Raw genomic sequence first — 20,783 nt, 5'->3', positions numbered from 1 at the left:
TCGACTCCGTCTTTCCCTTGGACCCTTCAGCTGCGAAGAGAGGGGGGGTCTGCTGCATGGGCAACAGCAGACCCTCCATATTACCCTGTCCAGGCTCTGTAGCTTCAGCGTCATCGCAAGATGTCGATTCAACACGGGAGGAGACAGATACCATGTCACTCCCGAGTCGGACTGCACAGCCATTCTCGGCGATGCAGATAGACTCTTAAGAAGCTACACCATCATCTCTCGAGACGGACGGCTGCCGACGACGAACCCACAAACAAGTCTCTAAATCTGTAAGACTGTCTTATTGGGAAGACATCCAGTTGTAAGGCACTTGACATTCTACTTGCCTGCAAATTGATTATCTTTGATGATATCACAGACATGGTTTAATTTTCAAGTGAAACCATATTTTAAATGAGAAGAAACTTTTAAGACAGTTAGTTGCCCTATTTTATAGTCTACTACTGATCATTGTGATTTTCCTTGAATAATGATTTTTCTCCCTAAGATTGTCCTCCTTGTCTTTAAAGGGACTACATTAAATTCATTTTTAATTTATCCTGTTCATTTGCATAAACATAACAAGAGCAGCAAATGATCACTTATGATCTTTAGTTCTGCTTTCCTGGAACTTACCCAAGGAATATTTAAGGTGACCCTCAGTCTGTTCTTCACGGCACAGAAGCTGAGCCACATACCTGGCATTCATCCTTGCCTGTACACACCTGTCCTTTCCAAGTCTTTCTGGTTTTCCATTGTGCCTTAAGGTCCCTTCTAGCCATCCTTCAGGAAAACAATCTTCGTTGCTTCCCTGGAAAGATTGTTGTGGACCGCACAACCAACCATGGTACAAGGCATTTTATCTCGTGGACTTTTATTACCTTTGAAAGTTATTCCCCATTCCTCGGGGCTTTTTGGTAACAACCTCAGCCCAGTTATGTCTCTTTTAGGCTTGATATTCCAGTCAAAGACTTGGTCGAAAAAAAAAAAAAGGAACCTTTATTAACAATTGGCCTTATTAGTTCTATGCAAAGAAACTTATGTCATTACTTACTTGCTTAGAATGCCAAACTCTGGAGGGATCAAATAGGGAGAAAAATATACAACGTGAAGGAAAATCTTTGTCCTAATATTCACTGAACTGGCATTTCCATTCTTCATATTTTCATTTTTTCCCACTAAAAAAAAATTTTTGTTTGTTTTTCCATTACATTTGTCTCACTTTTTTCCCCTCTTGCTTCCCTGCATCCTGCCCCTCCCTTCCCCCACATTCAGTCCCCACTCAGTTGCCCATGTCCGTGGGTCATTCATACATGTTTTTTGACTTGACCCTCCCCTTTCTTACCCCCTTCTCTCCCTCCCACCTCCCCACTTGTTACTGTTAGTCTACTTCTTGTTCACATAGCTCTGCCTCAATTTTGCTCATTTGTTTGTGTTGTTCATTAGTTTCCTGTAATAGGTGACAGCATAAGGTATTTTTCTTTCGTTGCCTGGCTTATTTCGCTAAGCATAATTCTCTCAACTTCCATCCATGTTGCAAATGGTAGAAGTTCCTTCCTTCTTTCTGCTACATAGAACTCCATTGTGTAAATGTACCACAGTTTTTTGATCCACTCATCTACAGATGGGCATTTAGGTTGTTTCCAGCACTTGGCTATTGTAAATAGTGCTGCTATGAACATTGCAGTGCATAGGTTCTTTTGAATTGCTGTTTCAGGATTTTTCAGATGTAATCCTAGCAATGGAATTGCTGGTTCAAAAGGCAGTTCCATTTTTAGTTTTTTGAGGAAATTCCAAACTCTCTTCCATAGTGGCTGCACCAGTCTGCATTCCCACCAGCAATGTACCAGCGTTCCCATTTCTCCGCATCCTCTCCAGCACAAGTTGTTTGTTGATTTGTTGATGATGGCCATTCTTATTGGTGTGAGGTGGTATCTCATTGTGGTTTTTATTTGCATCTCTCTGATGGCTAGTGATGTTGAGCATACTTTCATATGTCTATGGGCCCTCTGTATGTCTTCTTTGGAGAAGTGTTTCTTCAGGTCCTTTGCCCATTTTCTAATTGGATTGTCTGTCTTCTTGGTGTTGAGTCGTATGAGTTCTTTATATATTTTGCAGATCAATCCCTTGTCTGAGATGTCATTGGCGAATATATTTTCCCATATGGTTGGTTTCCTTTTCATCTTGCTGATGTTTTCTTTAGCTGAGCAGAAACTTTTTAGTTTGATGTAGTCCCATTTGTTTATTCTTTCCTTTATTTCCCTTGCCTTAGGAGATATATCAGTGAAAATGTTGCTATGTGGGAAATCTGAAAATTTCCTGCCTATTTTTTCCTCTAGGACTTTTATGGTATCATGGCTTACATTTAAGTTTTTGATCCATTTTGAGTTTATTCTGGTGTATGGTGTAAGTTGGTGGTCTAGTTTCATTTTTTTTGCATGTCCCTGTCCTGTTCTCCCAACATCATTTGTTGAAGAAGCTCTTTTCATTCCATTTGATGTTCTTTTCCCCTTTGTCAAATATTAGTTGACCATATGAACCTGGGTTTATTTCTGGGCTTTGTATTCTGTTCCATTGATCTACATGTCTGTTTTTATGCCAGTACCGGATTGTTTTGATTACCGTGGCCTTGTAGTGTAGTTTGATATCAGGTATTGTGATTACTCCTACTTTGTTCTTCCTCAAAATTGCTGTGGCTATTCGGGCTCTTTTTTGGTTCCATATAAAATTTTGAAGTATTTGTTCTAGGTCTGTGAAATATGTTGCTGGTATTTTAATAGGGATTGCACTGAATCTGTAAATTGCTTTGGGTAGTATGGACATTTTAATGATGTTGATTCTTCCCATCCATGAGCATGGTATATGCTTCCATTTATTTGTATCTTCTTTAATTTCTTTCTTCAGTGTTATGTAGTTTTCTGAGTACAGGTCTTTTATCTCCTTGGTTAAGTTTGTTCCTAGGTATTTTATTTTCCTTGTTGCTATGGTAAATGGGATTTTTCTTTCAGTTTCTATCTCTGAGTTTTTATTGTTGGTGTATAAAAATGCCTTCGATTTCTTTATATTGACTTTGTATCCTGCTATTTTGCCAAATTCACTAATTAGGTTGAGTAGTTTTTTTGTGGAGTCTACAGGGTTTTCTATGTACACTATCATGTCATCTGCAAATAATGACAGTTTTACTTCCTCTTTTCCAATTTGCATGCCTTTTATTTTTCTTTCTTGTCTCATTGCTGTGGCTAGAACTTCCAAGTCTATATTGAATAAGAGTGGAGAGAACGGACATCCTTGTCTTGTTCCTGATCTCAGGGGGAATGTTCTCAGTTTTTGCCCATTGAGTATGATGTTGGCTTCAGGTTTCTCATATATGGCCTTTATTATGTTGAGGTATGCTCCCTCTATTCCCATTTTGCTGAGAGTTTTTTATCATAAATGGGTGTTGTACTTTATCAAATGCTTTTTCTGCATCTATTGATATGATCATGTGGTTTTTGTCTTTCATTTTGTTTATGTGTTGTATTACATTTATTTATTTGCAAATATTAAACCATGCTTGCATCCCTGGGATGAATCCTACTTGATCGTGGTGTATGATCTTTCTAATATGTTGCTGGATCCGTTTTGCCAATATTTTGTTGAGGATTTTAGCATCTATGTTCATCAGCGATATTGGTCTGTAGTTTTCTTTCTTTGTTGTGTCTTGACCTGGTTTTGGAATTAGGGTTATACTGGCTTCATAGAACGAGTTTGGGAGTCTTCCCTCTTCTTGTATGTTTTGGAATAGTCTGAGGAGGATAGCAGTTAGTTCTTTCCAAAATTTTTGTAAAATTCACTTGTGAAGGCATCTGGTCCAGGGCTTTTGTGTGCTGGGAGTTTTTTGATTACTGCTTTAATTTCACTAGTTGTTATTGGTCTATTCAGACTTTCTGCTTCTTCTTGATTCAGTTCGGGAAGACTATAGGTTTCCAGGAATTTGTCTATTTCCTCTAGGTTTTCAAATTTCTTGCCATACACTTGCTCGTAATAATTTCTTACAATCCTTTGTATTTCTGTTGTATCAGTTGTGATTTCTCCTCTGTCATTTCTGATTTTATTTATCTGGGTCCTCTTTCTTTTTTATTGATGAGCCTGGTTAAAGGCTAGTCAATTTTGTTTATCTTTTCAAAGAACCAGCTCCTACTTTTGTTGATCTTTTGAATTCTTACTTTAGACTCTATGTCATTTAATTCTGCTCTGATCTTGATGATTTCCTTCCTTCTACTTGATCTGGGTTTTGCTTGTTGTTCTTCCTCTAGTTCTTGTAGCCGTAGGGTTAAATTTTTTATTAGAGATTCTTCTGGCTTTTTTAGGTAGGCGTGTATTGCTATGAACTTTCCTCTCAAGATTGCTTTCCGTGTATCCCATAGGTTTTGGGTTGTTGTGTGTTCATTATCATTGGTTTCCAGGAACTTTTTGATTTCTTCCTTGATGTCATTGTTAACCCATTCATTATTTAATAGCATGTTATTCATTCTCCATGAGTTTGAATGTTTTTGAGTTTTTTCCTTGAGGTTGATTTCCAATTTTAAGGCATTGTGATCTGAGAAGATGCTTGATATAATTTCAGTTCTCTTGAATTTATTGAGGCTTGTTTTGTGTCCTACCATGTGGTCTATCTTTGAAAATGTTCCATGTGCATTTGAGAAGTATGTATATTTTGCTTCTTTGGTGTGAAAACTTCTATATATATCGACTAAGTCCTTTTGATCTAGAGTGTTGTTCAGTGCCTCAGTATCTTTGGTGTTTCTTTGCTTCGAAGATCTGTCCATTGTTGACAATGTGGTGTTAAAGTCCCCTACTATGAGTGTGTTGCTGTGTATATCTTTTTTTGGAGTCTTTCAAAATTTTCCTTATATATTTGGGTGCTCCTAAGTTGGGTGCATATATAATTATAAGGGTTATATCTTCTTGATTTGTTCCTGGCTGGTTTGGCTCAGTGGATTGAGCGTCGGCCTGCGAGCTAAGTGTTGCTGGTTCGATCTTCCAGTCAGGGCACATCAGAGAAGGAAAACTCTGACTCCAAAAAACGTCCACTGCCTTGCGGTATACCTCTTCTGGGGAAAGGCTAAGGGAGTAAACCCCGACAGAAAATCTGGAGCCGGAGTCCCTAAGGCGGTTTGACGTTGTAGTCAACACCGGCAACTCCTGCGGCGCACCTGAAACCAAGCTGTATTGACTCCGTCTTTCCCTTGGACCCTTCAGCTGCGAAGAGAGGCGGGGGTCTGCTGCATGGGCAATAGCAGACCCTCCATATCACCCTGCCCAGGCTCTGTAGCTTCAGCTTCACTGGAGAGGACACTCCAGCGTCATGGCAAGATGTCGATTCAACACGGGAGGAGACAGATAACGTGTCACTCCCGAGTCGGACTGCACAGCCATTCTCGGCGGTGCAGATAGACTCTTAAGAAGCTACACCGGACATTGTCCCAGCTGCCACCTAGACTCCGAGCTCACCCAAAGACCGCAGCCAAGATATCCAGCCATGGCCATGCAGAAAATCATTGCCCGGGAAATCCTGGACTCCAGGGGCAACCCCACGGTGGAGGTGGACCTGTACACAGCTAAGGGCCGATTCCGAGCAGCTGTTCCCAGTGGAGCTTCTACAGGTATCTATGAAGCTCTGGAACTAAGAGATGGGGACAAATCTCGATACCTGGGCAAAGGTGTCCTGAAGGCTGTGGAACACATTAACAAGACTCTGGGTCCCTCTCTGCTGGAAAAGAAACTAAGCGTTGTGGATCAAGAAAAAGTTGACAAATTTATGATTGAGCTGGATGGGACTGAGAATAAATCCAAGTTTGGGGCCAATGCTATCCTGGGAGTGTCCCTGGCTGTGTGCAAGGCTGGAGCAGCTGAGAAGGGGGTCCCGCTCTACCGACACATTGCAGATCTTGCTGGGAACCCAGACCTGCTCCTCCCAGTCCCTGCCTTCAATGTGATCAATGGGGGCTCCCATGCTGGAAACAAGCTAGCCATGCAGGAGTTCATGATTCTGCCTGTGGGAGCCAGCTCCTTCAAGGAAGCCATGCGCATCGGCGCCGAGGTCTACCACCACCTCAAGGGGGTCATCAAGGCCAAGTATGGGAAGGATGCCACCAATGTGGGTGATGAGGGCGGCTTTGCACCCAACATCCTGGAGAACAATGAGGCCCTGGAGCTGCTGAAGACGGCCATCCAGGCAGCTGGCTACCCAGACAAGGTGGTGATTGGTATGGATGTGGCAGCGTCTGAGTTCTACCGCAATGGGAAGTATGATCTTGACTTCAAGTCACCTGATGACCCCTCACGGTACATCACTGGGGAAAAGCTGGGGGAGCTGTACAAGAGCTTCATTAAGAACTATCCAGTGGTCTCCATCGAAGACCCCTTTGACCAGGATGATTGGGCCACTTGGACCTCGTTCCTCTCAGGCGTGGACATCCAGATCGTGGGAGATGACCTCACAGTCACCAACCCTAAGAGAATTGCCCAGGCCGTTGAGAAGAAGGCCTGCAATTGCTTGCTTCTAAAGGTCAACCAGATTGGCTTGGTGACCGAGTCCATCCAGGCCTGCAAACTGGCTCAGTCTAATGGCTGGGGAGTGATGGTGAGCCACCGCTCTGGGGAGACTGAGGACACATTCATTGCTGACCTCGTGGTGGGGCTCTGCACTGGACAGATCAAGACTGGTGCCCCCTGCCGCTCAGAGCGTCTGGCCAAATACAACCAGCTCATGAGGATTGAGGAGGCGCTTGGGGACAAGGCCATCTTTGCTGGACGCAAGTTCCGTAACCCAAAGGCCAAGTAAGAAGCTGGAGGCCCCAGGACCCCACAGCGTAGATGTAGGCCTTCAACCCCTTCTCACTGAAATAAACACTGGTGCCAACCAAAAAAAAAAAAGAAGAAGAAGCTACACCATCGTCTCTCGAGACGGATGGCTGCCGACGATCTTCTTGATTTCCCTGGCTGGTTTGGCTCAGTGGATTGAGCGTCAGCATGCGAGCTAAGTGTCGCTGGTTCGATCTTCCAGTCAGGGCACATCAGAGAAGGAAAACTCTGACTCCAAAAAACCTCCGCTGCCTTGTGGCATACCTCTTCAGGGGAAAGGTTAAGGGAGTAAACCCCGACAGAAAATCCGGAACCGGAGTCCCTAAGGCGGTTTGACGTTGTAGTCAACACCGGCAACTCCTGCGGCGCACCTGAAGCCAAGCTGTATTGACTCCGTCTTTCCCTTGGACCCTTCAGTTGCGAAGAGAGGGGGGGTCTGCTGCATGGGCAAGAGCAGACCCTCCATATCACCCTGCCCAGGCTCTGTAGCTTCAGCTTCACTGGAGAGGACACTCCAGCGTCATCGCAAGATGTCGATTCAACACGGGAGGAGACAGATACCGTGTCACTCTGGAGTCGGACTGCACAGCCATTCTCGGCGGTGCAGATAGACTCTTAAGAAGCTACACCATCGTCTCTCGAGACGGACGGCTGCCGACGATGACGGATATCTTCTTGATGGATTTTTCCCTTAAGTATTATGAAATGCCTTTTTTTGTCTCTTTTTATGGACTTTGTTGTGAAATCTGTTTTGTTTGATATAAGTATTGCTACCCCGGCTTTCTTTTCATGTCCATTTGCTTGAAATACTTTTTTCCATCCCTTTACTTTCAGTCTGTGTAGAACTTTTGTTCTAAGGTGGGTCTCTTGTAGACAGCATATATGTGGGTCATTCTTTCTAATCCATTCAGCTACTCTACGTCTTTTAATTGGAGCGTATAATCCATTTACATTTAAGGTTCTTACCGATAAGAACTTATTCATTGTCATTTTTCCCCTTTGTACTCGTGTTCTTCTCTGTCTCTCTCTGTTTCTTTATCTTCTTAAAGCAAACCCTTTAGTATCTCTTGCATTGGTGGTTTGGTGGAGATGTATTCTTTTAGTCTTCTTTTGTCTTGGAAGCTCCTTATTTCACCCTCCATTTTGAATGAGAGCTTTGCTGGGTAGAGTATTCTAGGTTGTAGGCCTTTGTTTTTCATTGCTTGAAATATTTTTTGCCATTCCCTTCTGGCTTGTAGTGTTTCTGTTGAGAAATCTGATGATAGCCTTATTGGAGCTCCCTTGTATGCTATTAGTTGTTTCTCTCTTGCTGCTTTTAGGATTCTCTCTTTGTCTTTGAATGTTGCCATTTTAATTATGATGTGTCTTGAGGTGGGCCTGTTGGGGTTCATCTTCATTGGGACCCTCTGTGCTTCCTGGACTTACATGACTCTTTCTTTCCTCATGTGAGGGAAGTTTTCTGTCATTAGTCTTTCAAAGAGGTTTTCTATTCCTTGCTCTTCTTCTTCTCCTTCTGCAATTCCTATGATACGGATATTATTATGTTTCATGTTGTCCTGCAGCTGTCTTAGAACCTCTTCAGTCTTGTTCAGTCTTTTTTCATTTTGTTGCATTGTCTGGGAGTTTTTGTGTACGTTGTCCTCCAGCTCGCTGATCTGATCTTCTGCTTCCTCTAGCCTGCTTAAAATTCCTTCTACTGTGTTCTTCAATTCAGAGATCGTATTCTTCATTTCCTCCTGGCTCTTATTGATAGCTTCTATGTCCTTTTTCATGCTGGTGTAATTCTCTGTGAGTTCCTTGTATTTTTTCTGGAGTTCGTTGTAGTTTCCCTGGAGTTCTTTGTAGTTTCCACTGAGCTCGTTCAGCTTCTCCATAATCCATGTTTTGAATTCCGTATCTGATATGTTGCTCCCCTCTATTTCATTTAGCACTCTCTCTGGGGATTCTACCTTTCCTTTTCATGGGGGGTTGTTTCTCTGTCTCCCCATTTTTGTGACTCCTATTGTTTGTTGGTGCTTCTTAGAATGATCTGCTCTTCCTGCATCTGCCTGTGGTATCGTCATATCATGTACCAGACTGGCCTTAGGCAGCCTATTGGAGACTTCCAGTGATCTACTGCCGTTGTCTGTCTTCTTTAGTTGTTAATCTACTCAATCTGTGATTAGCCGTCCGGCTTAATGACCGTGGGTGTGGCTGCTTAATTCCTGTACGCAGGGTTTTTATTTCCCCTTAGTCTGATGCCAATTGGAGGGGAATGGTCTATCTGCCTTACTGGGGCTGAGTCAGCACTGGCTGGTCCTGGGAGGAGGTTAGTGTAGCTTCCACTTACTCCTCAGCCCTCTTGGATCTCCGTCTGTGTTGTCCTTGATGTTATTTCTTTAATCTGTCTGGTTATATTTCAGCTACTCTTTGGTGGTTCTTTTTCTCTGGTTAGTTGATTGAGAGTCACTCTGCCGACCTTGTCTTGAGATCTTTTGTGAAGGTGCTGCTAAAACATAATCACATAACCCAGACAAGAAACCCACACCCTGCAATATCTCCCCCAACTACAATCTCACTATAAGCTGCAAATGAGCCCGTATTAATATACTTGTGTAGATATTGGGACTCTCATTTCATAGGAGAAATAGATAAGAGTTTTTTTAAATGAAGGAAGGGTAATTTTTTTTTCCGATTTAATGTGTTTTATTGATTAAAATATTACATTTGTGCCAATTTCCCTTCCCTCTGCTCCCCTCCACTCGGTGGCCCCCCTCCCTCCAATTGTCCCCCCCTTTTAGATTATGTCTATTAGTTGTGCATAGAGTTCCTCCCAACCTCTCTCCGTCTATTCCATTCCCTCCTACCATGATCCCCAATTCCTATATCATCTCCCTCCCTCTCCCCACTCCCCCTCCCTGTTGACCTCCCCCCAATATGCTTCCCGTACCCACAGTTCCTTTTCCACTCTCGTTGCCTATTTAGTTTGCCTTTGTTTCATCTCCTTAGCTTCTGTTTTTTAAACCAGTCCCTTTAACATCTCATATATCAGTGGTTTGGATCTAATGAACTCTTTCAGTTTTATTTTGTCCTGGAAACACTTTCTCTGTCCTTCTATTCTGAATGACAATTTCGCTGGATAGAGTATTCGTGGTTGTAGGTTTTGGATTTTCATTACTTTGAATATTTCTTGCCAGTCCCTTCTTGCTTGTAGGGTCTCCCTTGAGAAGTCAGCTGATAGTCTAATTGGGACCCCTTTGTACATAATTCTTTTCTTCTCTCTTGCTGCTTTTAAGATTCTCTCTTTATCTTTAATTTTTGACATTTTGATTATAATGTGTCTTGGAGTGGTTCTCCCTGCGTCCAGTCTCTTGGGAACTCTCCTTGCTTCCTGGACCTGCAAGTCTATTCCCTTCCCCAAGTCTGGGAAGTTCTCCTTTATTATATTTTCACTCAATTTTTCAAGTTCTAGTTCATCTTCCTCACTCTCTGGCAAACCAATGATTCTTATGTTGGGCCTTTTATAGCTGTCCCAGAGGTTTCTGATCCTCTCATTGTTGCTTCCCATTTCCTCTCGCTGCATTGGTTGACTGCTTGTTCCTTCTCCATATTCCAGTTTGTTGAAATGAACTCTGGATTTTTTTTCCTCACCATCTGTCTCGTATGTGGTTTTGTTCCTTTCGTTATGAATGTTTTTAGCTTCTTTCTTATCTTTTTCCTGCTCTTTTGTGAATTCTGTAAGCCACCTGATAACAATGGCCCAGAACTGAGCCTCTGACAGGTTTCTTATCTGTTCATCTGTCAGGTTCTCTATCTGTTGCCTGGTGAGCTGTGCCACGGGATTTCTATAGTTGTCTGCCTCATTTTGACAGATGGGTTTTGTTTTCTTGGGCCGGCTGTAGGGGGCAATGCCTGTGTACGCGTCATAATTCAGCGACCGGCGCCTGTCCGCGACCTATTTCGCAGCCCTGTGGTGCTTTCTTTGGGGGCAGGGGTCCAAGATGGATTCACACAGTTATTCAGCTAGGAGACCGGGATCCGTCCTCCCGCCCCCCTGGGCCTCACTGTTCAAGGCGATGCGGTGGCTGCTTTCCGCAGCGCTGGGGTCGCGCACTGCCAGGAGCTTGACTGCAGCCGGGATTTTTCGCCGCCCCACCGCTGTCCCAGGTGCGACCGCAAACAGCTTTGCCCTCTTTAACTCTTTCCTGCCCAAATGGCACCGCTGGTTTATAACTTCATATGTTGGGCTTCCGTGTAGTTTTATTTTCTGGAATTTCTAGTTATCCTTTGTTTTGAAGTAGTTGTATTCCTCTCTAGTTGTAGAGGGAGACCTAGCGTGTCCGTCTAAGCCTCCATCTTGGCCGGAAGTCCCCGGAAGGGTAATTTTTGAGCTGGAAGTTGATAGAGTAATAATATTAGCAATTGGGATCAAGGTTATGTAAGACAGCAATTAACACACTGTATGTTTGAAAAGGAGGAGAGGGTTACAGTGTGTAGTGAGAAAGTGGAAGTGTATAGTATTAGGATTATATAATCGGTATATGCTATATGATTAGCGTGGGAGGGAGGATAGACACAACAGACATCCAGGCAGACAGCCAGAAATTGAAAGAGAGGGCTGAGGAGCTTAGAAGGTAAGAAACAAACTGAGAGAATTTTTCAAGAATAAAAATACAGAGTAGAAAATAGCAAGACAGGAAGGGAGAGAGGAAAGAGGGAGAGAAAGTAGAGAAGAGAAGTGTAGGAGAGATAACGAAAGAAGAATGGGAGGTAGAAGAGGGGACTGGATTAAAATTCTTTTAAATTATATATTATAAAAAAGATTAGGAGATTAAAACATGATATAAAATTGTAAGATAGCGAGAAAGAGAGAATATATAGAGAGAGGAATAGGAGATGGGAAAGCAAGAGGATCGGGGAGGGAAAGAACACAGAGGAGGGAAGGAAATCAGGAGGAAGAGGAGATATTAGGGAGGGAAAGACTGAAATTGAAGAGTTGACAAAAGATAAGATGAAGGAGAGAAATACAAGAGGGAGAGAAAAAAGTGAGGGGATGGGGTGGAAAGAGAGAAGGGGTAAGAATGGGAGGGTGAAGGGAGAGGGGGATAGATTAGAATTGTAATTTGAATATTAAAAGATCAGAATATAAAGTGGAATAGGGAGAGAGAAAGAAAGAGAGAGAGAATATGTATAGGGAGAGAAGGAAAATAAGGGCAAGGGATGAAAGAAAAACGAATGTAGACTGAAGGGGGACAAAATAAAGAAAGAAATTTAATAAAATTGGAGGTGCTTAGCGCAGAGAAAGGAGAGAGAGAGAAAGGGAGAGAACTTAAAATTAAAAAATTAACTGAGAATAGGATGCAGGGGAGACATGCTAAGGGGAGAGAAGAGAGGGAAAAGGAGGGGAGAAAAGGAGAGAGAATAAGAAAGGACGGTAGAGGCAGTTAGAGAGAGAGTGAGAAGTAAAAGAATGAGAGGATTTTAACTCAATTCAACTTTTAGGCACAGGCTCTGGATATTTTTGGTTTGTTTGTTTTTTGGTTTTTCCTTCCTTCCTTCTTGAGTCCGCTCCTATTCAAAATTCCATGAGTTTCAAATCTTTTCTGGTTTGTTGGCTGCCTGGCTGTGGGAGGGTTCTCTTGATTCTGGGATTGCTAGTCTTTTATTCGTGGGCCTACCACCGCTCTGCTGTGAGCTGGGTTTAGTTGTCCCCTCCTGTGGCACCCTCAGCCCTCCTCAGGCTTGTCCAGCTACTCCTTCCCCCTGTTGGTCCAGCCTGTGCCTGCCAGCAATCCCCGCCCTGCCTCCAGTCGTGTCTCTATTCCCAGGTTACAGTTTCTGCTCTGTTCCCTGTCTATATGCTTGCGCACCCTACCTCTCTCCCTGTCTCAAGATCATCCCTTTTTTCTGCAGGACTCTGGCACAGTCGGTCAAAGCACCGGGCCCAGTGGCACTTTCCTGCCCAGGGCCTCTCCCCTAGTCTGGAGCTCTGCAGTGGCTTTCCCACGTGGGCTCTTCTCCTTGCCCCAAAACTGTCTCTATTCCGAGTTACAGCTTCCGCTGGCTTCCCTGTCTATAGACCTGCGCGCTTTATCTCCCTCCCCACCCCGGCACCGTCCCTTTGTTCTGCAGGATTCTAGTGTGATCAGTCAGCCCAGCGCTCTCCTACCCAGGAGCTCTCCCCCAGTCTGGAGCTCTGCAGCAGCCCTTCCCTGCGGGCCCTTCTCCCCGCCCTAAAACCGTCTCCACTCTTGAACCAGCGCCTCTGCTCTCTTCCCTACTTACATGCCCTGTGCTCTTCCCTACCTACACACCCTGCGTGTCTTATTTCTCTCCTAGCCTCAAACCTGCCTTCTCTTCTCTGGGATTCTAGTGCAATTGCTCAATTCTCCCTGAGTCCGGAGTTCCGCAGCAACTTTTCTGTGCTGCCGTTCTCCTTGCCCCAAACCTGTCCCTTTGTTCTGTAGGGCCCTAGCACAAGTGCTGTGCACACCTGGAGTGCCGAGCTTTAGGTCGGAGGTTGCAGCTGAGGAGATTTCCCTCTAGACTCAGATCACACAGTTTCTCCCAGTCCTGGTTGTTCACTGTTCTCTCCCTCCTCTGGCTTTTTCAGCCAAATCCTCTCCCTAACTCCCTACAAGAATTAACTTATCGGTGTGCCCCTAGCAGGGGGAGCCTCCAAGGAGCTCTAGGCTAGTAAGCTCTGTGGCCTGTTACTGCAGACGCACGAGTCTCGGAATTACTCAGCCTGCAGTGTGTGGTAAACCCCCCCCCCCTCCACGCTGCGCCCATGCTCTCCTCCCTGTTCACGCTATCGGAGATCCACACTCACTCAGTCACTCCTCTCCACATTCATTCCTGGAGTCTCTCCTTAACAGGAGCGAGCTGAGAACACTGTCCCTACTCCGAGGCCATCTTCCCCCTCCCCCTTTAATTCTATTATTAACAATAAAACCTATGAACTTTACAAAGCATGGTTACATTTCTCATTTCACCTGGTCCTCACAATCCTGTATATGGTAATGCACCACATAATGACATTTCAGTCAACAACAGACGACATATACAGTTGTGATCCCATAGATTATAATGAAGCTGAATTGCCTGTGAAAATGGAAGGATATGTTGTTTTAGAGCCATTTTCTTTTCTCTGATGGGAGCAATATCTGTGGGGATTTGAAATATTGATAGGTTCCCTCTGACCCACAGCATCTCAGTTGTGAGTACACAGATCACATCCTCATCAGTCAGCCACTGACCTGTTTCAGCACAGAGGCACCTGTACCCCCATCACTATGTATTCAGAGGGCACTACACCCTCCCACATCTAGCTTGATGGTCTTCAGTGTACATTGTTGTGAATTTTTTGTTGAGGATCTATGATGCTACACAAGAACACAGATCCATAGGAGCTAACTTAAGTATTAAGTGCCACTGACAGTTCAGTAAAAACTTCCTGTGTTAATGTGGAGCCAGCCTATCCCTGAACTTTGGAAATACCTTCAGGTTGTAATGATATAAAGCAGATATAAGCCTTATTTCTTCTATCAATTTAATGCCACAGAGAACTCTTTCTGCCAGATAAAGTCAATGGAACCAAAACCAAGCTTCCAAAATCAAACTATTAAGTTTTGAGTTCTATCCTCTCCATGTTAAACACCCTGTTTTTAATGAATACCATAAAGTTTCTTAATTTGACCACTGCTCCAACATACAATAGCCAGGACCACGTTGCCATAACAATCCCCATACTCCTTTATCTCTCCTTCTTGTTTCTTCTTCTTACTGACCCTCAAGTCACCTTTCACTCCCTCCTGACAGTTTGTGTGTGTCTTTGGATCTGAAGTGAGTCTCTTGTAGACAGCATTTGGAAGGGTCTCCTTTTGTTACCCATTCAGTCACTATATGTCTTTTGATTGAAGCATTTAATTCATTTGCATTCAAAGTAATTGTTGACACATATATATTATCATTTTATTATTCATATTTTTATCTTTTTCTTCTTCTTCATAAAGAAGATCCTTTAACATTTCTTGTAATAATGGTTTAGTGGTAGTGAGCTACTTTAGCTTCTGTTGTCTGGGAAACTCTTTATCTGCTCTTCAATTCTAATGATAGCTTTGCTGGATAGAGTAATCTTGTTGTAGGTCCTTGGTGTACATTACTTCAAATATTTCTTACCAGTCCCTTCAGTCCTGCAAAGTTTCCACTGAGAAATCATATGACAATCTTATAGAAGCTCTCTTATAGGTAACTAATACTTCTGCTGCTTTTGAGATTCTCTTTGTCTTTAACTTTCAACATTTTAATATGTCTTATGTGGGCCTCATTGGGCTCATCTTCTTTGGAACTCTCTGTGTTTCCTGGGCTTATATGTCTACTTCCTTCACCAGGTTAGTGAAGTTTTTCATCATTATTTTTTACATAGGTTTACAATTCCTTGCTGTCTCTCTCTTCTCTTTCTGGCATGCCCACGATGCAAATGTTGGTATGCTTGAAGTTGTCCTGGAGGCTCTTTATACTATCCTCATCTTTTAAATTCTGTTTTGTTTCATTTTGTTTTTTTGTTTTGGTTTGTTTTGAGGCTTTTTTTGCTGATTTCATTGGGTGTTTTCTGCTACCTTGTCTTCCAAATCACTGACTGGATCCTCTGATTTATCTAATTTGCCATTGGTTCCTTCTAGTGTATTCTTTTTTAGATATTGTACTTTTCACTTATAACTGGTTCTTTTTATGGTATATAAGTCTTTTATGCTTGCTATCTCTTTGTTTATCTCATTGAGCTTATCCATTCTTCTCCTATGTCCTTTGAGAATCCTCATAACCACTGTTTTGAATTCTGCATCTGGTAGATTGCTTGCCTCATTTTCTTATTTCTTCTTCTGGGGATTTCTCCTATTCTTTCATTAGACACGTGTTTGTCTCCCCATTTTGGCTGCCTCTCTGTGTTTGTTCCTGTGTATTAGGTAAATCTGTTATGACTCCCAGTCTTGGTAGAGTGGCCTTATGTAGTAGATGTCCTATGGGGTCCAGTAGTGCAGTCTCCCTGATCACCTGAAATGGGTGCTCCAGGAATATCCCTTGTGTCAGTTATGTGAACCCTACTGATGTAGTTGGATCTTGATTTCTGTTGGTCTGTCTGTGGGTTGTGTTGACCTTCAGTCTTACTTACTGCGAGGGTTGACCTTGACAATAGTGTACAAGCTGTTGTGAGGGGACTGACCCCACAATATCTCCCTTTTGGTGTTTTACTTGTGGATCTAATTAGATAGTGTTCTAATGTGGTCTGAATCCTGCCATCGGGTCTGTTGGTTCTCGGCCTCTTAGGAGGGATTCCGGTGCAGGTGAATGTCAGACACTGTGCCTGGCCCTGGGCTACCTGTTTGGAGCTACAGAATAATTCATGGTTGCTGATTGCCTCTGCTGGGCCTGGGTGCACATAAGATGTCCAAGCTGTGTACTAAGACTGGCTTCTACCTGGGTTTCTAGTAGTCTCTTCTGTCACCCTGGCAGAGGGAATCCCTGCTGATTTTCACAGCCAAGTGTTATGTGGGCACCTCTTTGCAGTGCTAGTGCTATGGGCTGGGGAGCTAAGCATGAGATTTGGGCTTGTGCTGCTCAGGAAGTCCTTGGCAGCTGAGATATCTCTCTGGATTCTCAACCGCCACACATGGATGTAAGGCCAGCCCTTTTCACATCTCCGTCCTTCCTACCAGTCTCAAGGTGGCTTCCTCTGTACATATTTGGTTACAAGACTTGTTCCACTACTCTTCAGTTGGTTATTCAGGTTGATCGCTCTATAATTAGTTGTAATTCCTACTTAGTTCTGTGAGGAGGTAAGTGTAACTTCCACCTACTCCACCATCATTTTGGATCTTCAGTACATCTATACTTTTTTATCCTCACTTTAAGGTTCAGAAGCCTGAAGAATTGTGATTTACCTTAGGACAGAGGACATTAAATAGAAGAGCTCCTTATTTTAATTAATATACTAGTGCTTTTCCATGTACACCCTTTTGCATTCTGACTGCTCCTTTTGCTTATCGGTTGATATACTCCTTTCAGATCTTTCTTTGATGGCAAGTTCTCACATGGTTGTTTCTATTCTTTGTCTCCATGGGTCCACTTCTTTTTGGGAGTCCACTTCTTTTTTCTTTTCTTTTTTTTTTATAAGTATGGAACTTCTTTTCTTTTTAAGATTTTATTTATTTATTTTTTAGTGAGAGAAGGGAGGGAGAAAAATCAAAGGAGAGAAACATTAATGTGTGAGAGTTAGATACATCAATTGTTTGCTTCTTGCACACTCCCAGCCAGGGACCTGGCCTGCAACCCATGCATGTGCACTAACCAGGAATCGAACCTGCTACCTTTCGGTTTGCAGGCCAACACTCAGTCCACTGAGCCACACAAGCCAGGGCTGGATCCACTTCTTAAACTATTGTTCCTTCCTAGCCCAGAGATTATCAAACATTAGAATGCAACAGAATCACCTGTGATGCTTATTAAAATGTGAATTCTGAGAACTCAACTCCAAGCAATTTGATTTATTGTGTTTGGATGGGCATGTGCAGGAATCTTCATTTTAACAAGTAATCCTTGTCATTGCGATGCAGGAAGTCCAAAGACTACCCTTTGAGAAATGCTATTGAAACTAGTCTGAAATAAAGCTACAATCAGATAACCCTCAAAGTGAAAATTGCTGGGGGATTCTTCAGGATAAATGTTGTGTTGCCCTGAGTTACAGAGCTCTCACATAATGTAAATTGAATAATGTGAAACATTCAATCAACACAGTTGTTCACTGAAATAAAATGTCAACATTTCAAGTTTTTTTTCAAAAGACATCTTAAGAATCATTTCTCCACACACAGTCATGTTTAAAAGAAATTACAGTTACTTCTACTTTTGTAACTCATACTTTCACGTTTGTCTATAAATGAACAAAGTACAGCTATAGATATATTTGCAGCTGTATAGAACAAATCCATTGCCTTCAAAATTCTAAGAATCTCTATGTCAACAATAAAAAATAATAAAAGTGATTGTAAAAAAAATTAAGCCTAACTAAAACTAAACAAAAAACCCTAGTGATTAAGAATGGATTTTTTTAAAGCATATAAGCAATGGAAGGAATTAAAAATAGAAAAATCAATAGATTTAGAAAATACAAAAATTTTTAAATGAAGTTTAAAAAGCCATTACTAAATAAGAAAATTTAAAAGAAGGCACAAGCTGGGAAAAATTATTTGCAGCAAATATTAAAAAGGAATGATATATTTGAAATATTTAAAAGCTCATTTAAGGGGGACCAAGATGGCCGCGGAGTAGGGACAGTGTTCTCAGCTCGCTCCTGTTAAGGAGACAATCCAGGAGGAACAAATGCGGGGAGGAATGACTGAGTGAGTGGGAATATCTGATAACGTGAACGGGGAGGAGATCGTGGGAGCAGCGTGGAGGGGGGTGGAGGGGTTTATCACAAACTGCAGGCTAAGTCATTCTGAGACTCCGTGCATTTGCAGCATCAAGCCGGAGAGCTCACTAGCCGGGAGTGAATTCTTGTAGGGAGTTAGGGAGAGGATTTGGCCGAAAAAGCCAGAGGAGGGAGAGAACAGTGAACAATCAGGACTGGGAGAAACTGTGTGATCTGAGTCTAGAGAGAAACATCCTCAGCTGCAACCTCCGACCGAAAGCTCAGCATCCTGGGCGCGCCCAGCACTTGCGCTAGGGCCCTACAGAACAAAGGGACAGTTTTGGGGCAAGGAGAACGGCAGCACAGAAAAGCTGCTGCGGAATTCCGGACCGGGGGAGAACTGCGTTCTTGAAATCAGTGTTTACTCTTTAGTCGCGCTAGAATCCCACAGAACAAAAGGCGGGTTTGGGGCTAAGAGAGAAATAGGACGTGCAGGGTGTATAAGTAGGGAAGAGAGCGGAGGCGGAGGTTCTGGAGTGGAGACGGTTTTAGGGCAGTGAGAAGGGGCCGCAGGGAAGGGCTGCTGCGGAGCTCCAGACTGGCAGAGAGCCCCAGGGTAGGAGAGTGCTGCGCTGACCGACCACACTAGAATCCTACAGAACAAAGGGACGGTGCTGTGGCGGGAAGAAAGATAGAGCGCACAGGCCGATAGACAGGGAAGCCAGCGGAAACGGTAGCTCGGAATAGAGAAAGTTTTGGGGCAAGGAGAAGAGCACAGGCAGGAAAGCCACTGCAAAGCTCCAGACTAGGGGAGAGGCCCTGGGCAGGAAAAGTCCACTGGGCCCAGCACTTTGACCGACTGGGCCAGAGTCCTGCAGAACAAAAGGACGATCTTGAGACAGGGAGAGAGGTAGGGTGCGCAGGCATATAGACAGGGAAGAGAGCAGAAGCTGTAGCCTGGGAATAGAGACAGGACTGGAGGCAGGGCGGGGATTGCTGGCAGGCACAGGCTGGACCAACAGGGGGAAGGAGTAGCTGGACAAGCCTGAGGAGGGCTGAGGCTGCCTCAGGAGGGGACAACTAAACGCAGCTCACAGCAGAGCGGTGGTAGGCCCACGAAAAAAAGACTAGCAACCCCAGAATCAAGCAGAACACTCCCACAGCCAGCCAACCAACCAGAAAAGATTTGAAACTCATGGAATTTTGAATAGGAGCAGACTCAGGAAGGAAGCAAGGAAAAACCAAAAATACCCAGAGACTGTGCATAAAAGTTGAATTGAGTTAAAATCCTCATTCTTTTATCTCTCACTCTCTCTCTAACCACCCCTACCGTCAGTCCCTTCTTATTCTCGCTCCTTTTCTCCCCTCCTTTTCCCTCCCTTCTCTCCCCTTAGCATTCTCCCCTGCATTCTATTCTCAGTTAATTTTATAATTTTAAGTTCTCTCCCTTTCTCACCCTCTCCTTTCTCTGCGCTACGCACCTTCAACTTTATTAAATTTCTTTCTTTATTTTGTCCCCCTTCAGTCTACATTCATTTTTCTTTCATCTCTTGTCCTTATTTTCCTTCTCTCCCTATACATATTCTCTCTCTCTCCCTATTACACTTTATATTCTAATCTCTTAATATTCAAATTATAATTCTAATCTATCCCCCTCTCCCTTTACTCTCCCATTCTTACCCCTTCTCTTTTTCTACCCCATCCCCCCACTTCTTTCCCTACCTCTTGTATTTCTCTCCTTCATCCTATCTTTTGTCAACTCTTCAATTTCAATCCTCCCCTCGTTAATATCTCCTCTTCCTCCTGATTTCCTTCCCTCCTCTGAGCTCTTTTCCTCCCAAATCCTCTTGCTTTCCTATCTCCTATTCTTCTCTCTCTATATTCACCTTTTCTCTCTATCTTGCAACTTTATATCATGTTTTAATCTCCTAATCTTTTCATAATATATAATTTAAAAAAGAATTTTAATCCAGTCCCCTCTCTTCTACCTCCCTTTCTTCTTTCGTTCTCTCTCCTATCCTTCTCTTCTCTACTTTCTCTCTCTTCTTCCTCTCTCCCTTCCTGTCTTACTATTTTCTACTCTGTATTTTTATCCTTAAAAAATTCTCTCTCAATCTATTTCCTATCTTCTAACCTCCCCAGCCCTCTCTTTCAATTTCTGGCTGTCTGTCTACCTGGATGTCTGTTGTGTCTACCCTAACTCCCACGCTAATCATATAGTATATACCGATTATATAATCCTAATACTATACACTTCCACTTTCTCACTCCACACTGTAACCCTCCCATCCTTTTCAAACATACAGTGTAAGTGTTAATTGCTCTCTTACATAACCTTGATCCCAATTGCTAATATTAATACTCTATCAACTTCCAGCTCAAAAATTACCATTCCTTCATTTAAAACAACTCCTTTCTGTTTCTCCTATGAAATAAGAGTCCCAGTATCTCCACAAGTATATTAACACGGGCTCATTTGCAGCCTATAGTGGGATTGTATTTGGGGGAGACATTGGAGGGTGTGGGTTTCTTGCCTGGGTTGTGTGATTATGTTTTAGCA

General features: G+C 43.2%; 1 pseudogene; it reads left to right on the top strand.

The window, feature by feature from the left end:
• Positions 1-5,447: 5,447 nt before the first annotated feature.
• Positions 5,448-6,898, top strand: LOC149990914 (beta-enolase pseudogene; annotated as a pseudogene).
• The last annotated feature ends 13,885 nt before the right edge of the window (positions 6,899-20,783 follow it).

This window comes from Furipterus horrens, unplaced genomic scaffold (assembly GCF_987537825.1).
Source record: "Furipterus horrens unplaced genomic scaffold, mFurHor1.1.pri manual_scaffold_17, whole genome shotgun sequence".
Classification (NCBI taxonomy): domain Eukaryota; kingdom Metazoa; phylum Chordata; class Mammalia; order Chiroptera; family Furipteridae; genus Furipterus; species Furipterus horrens.
Note: the sequence above shows the minus strand (reverse complement) of the source record. Positions and strands in the feature narration are given on the sequence as shown.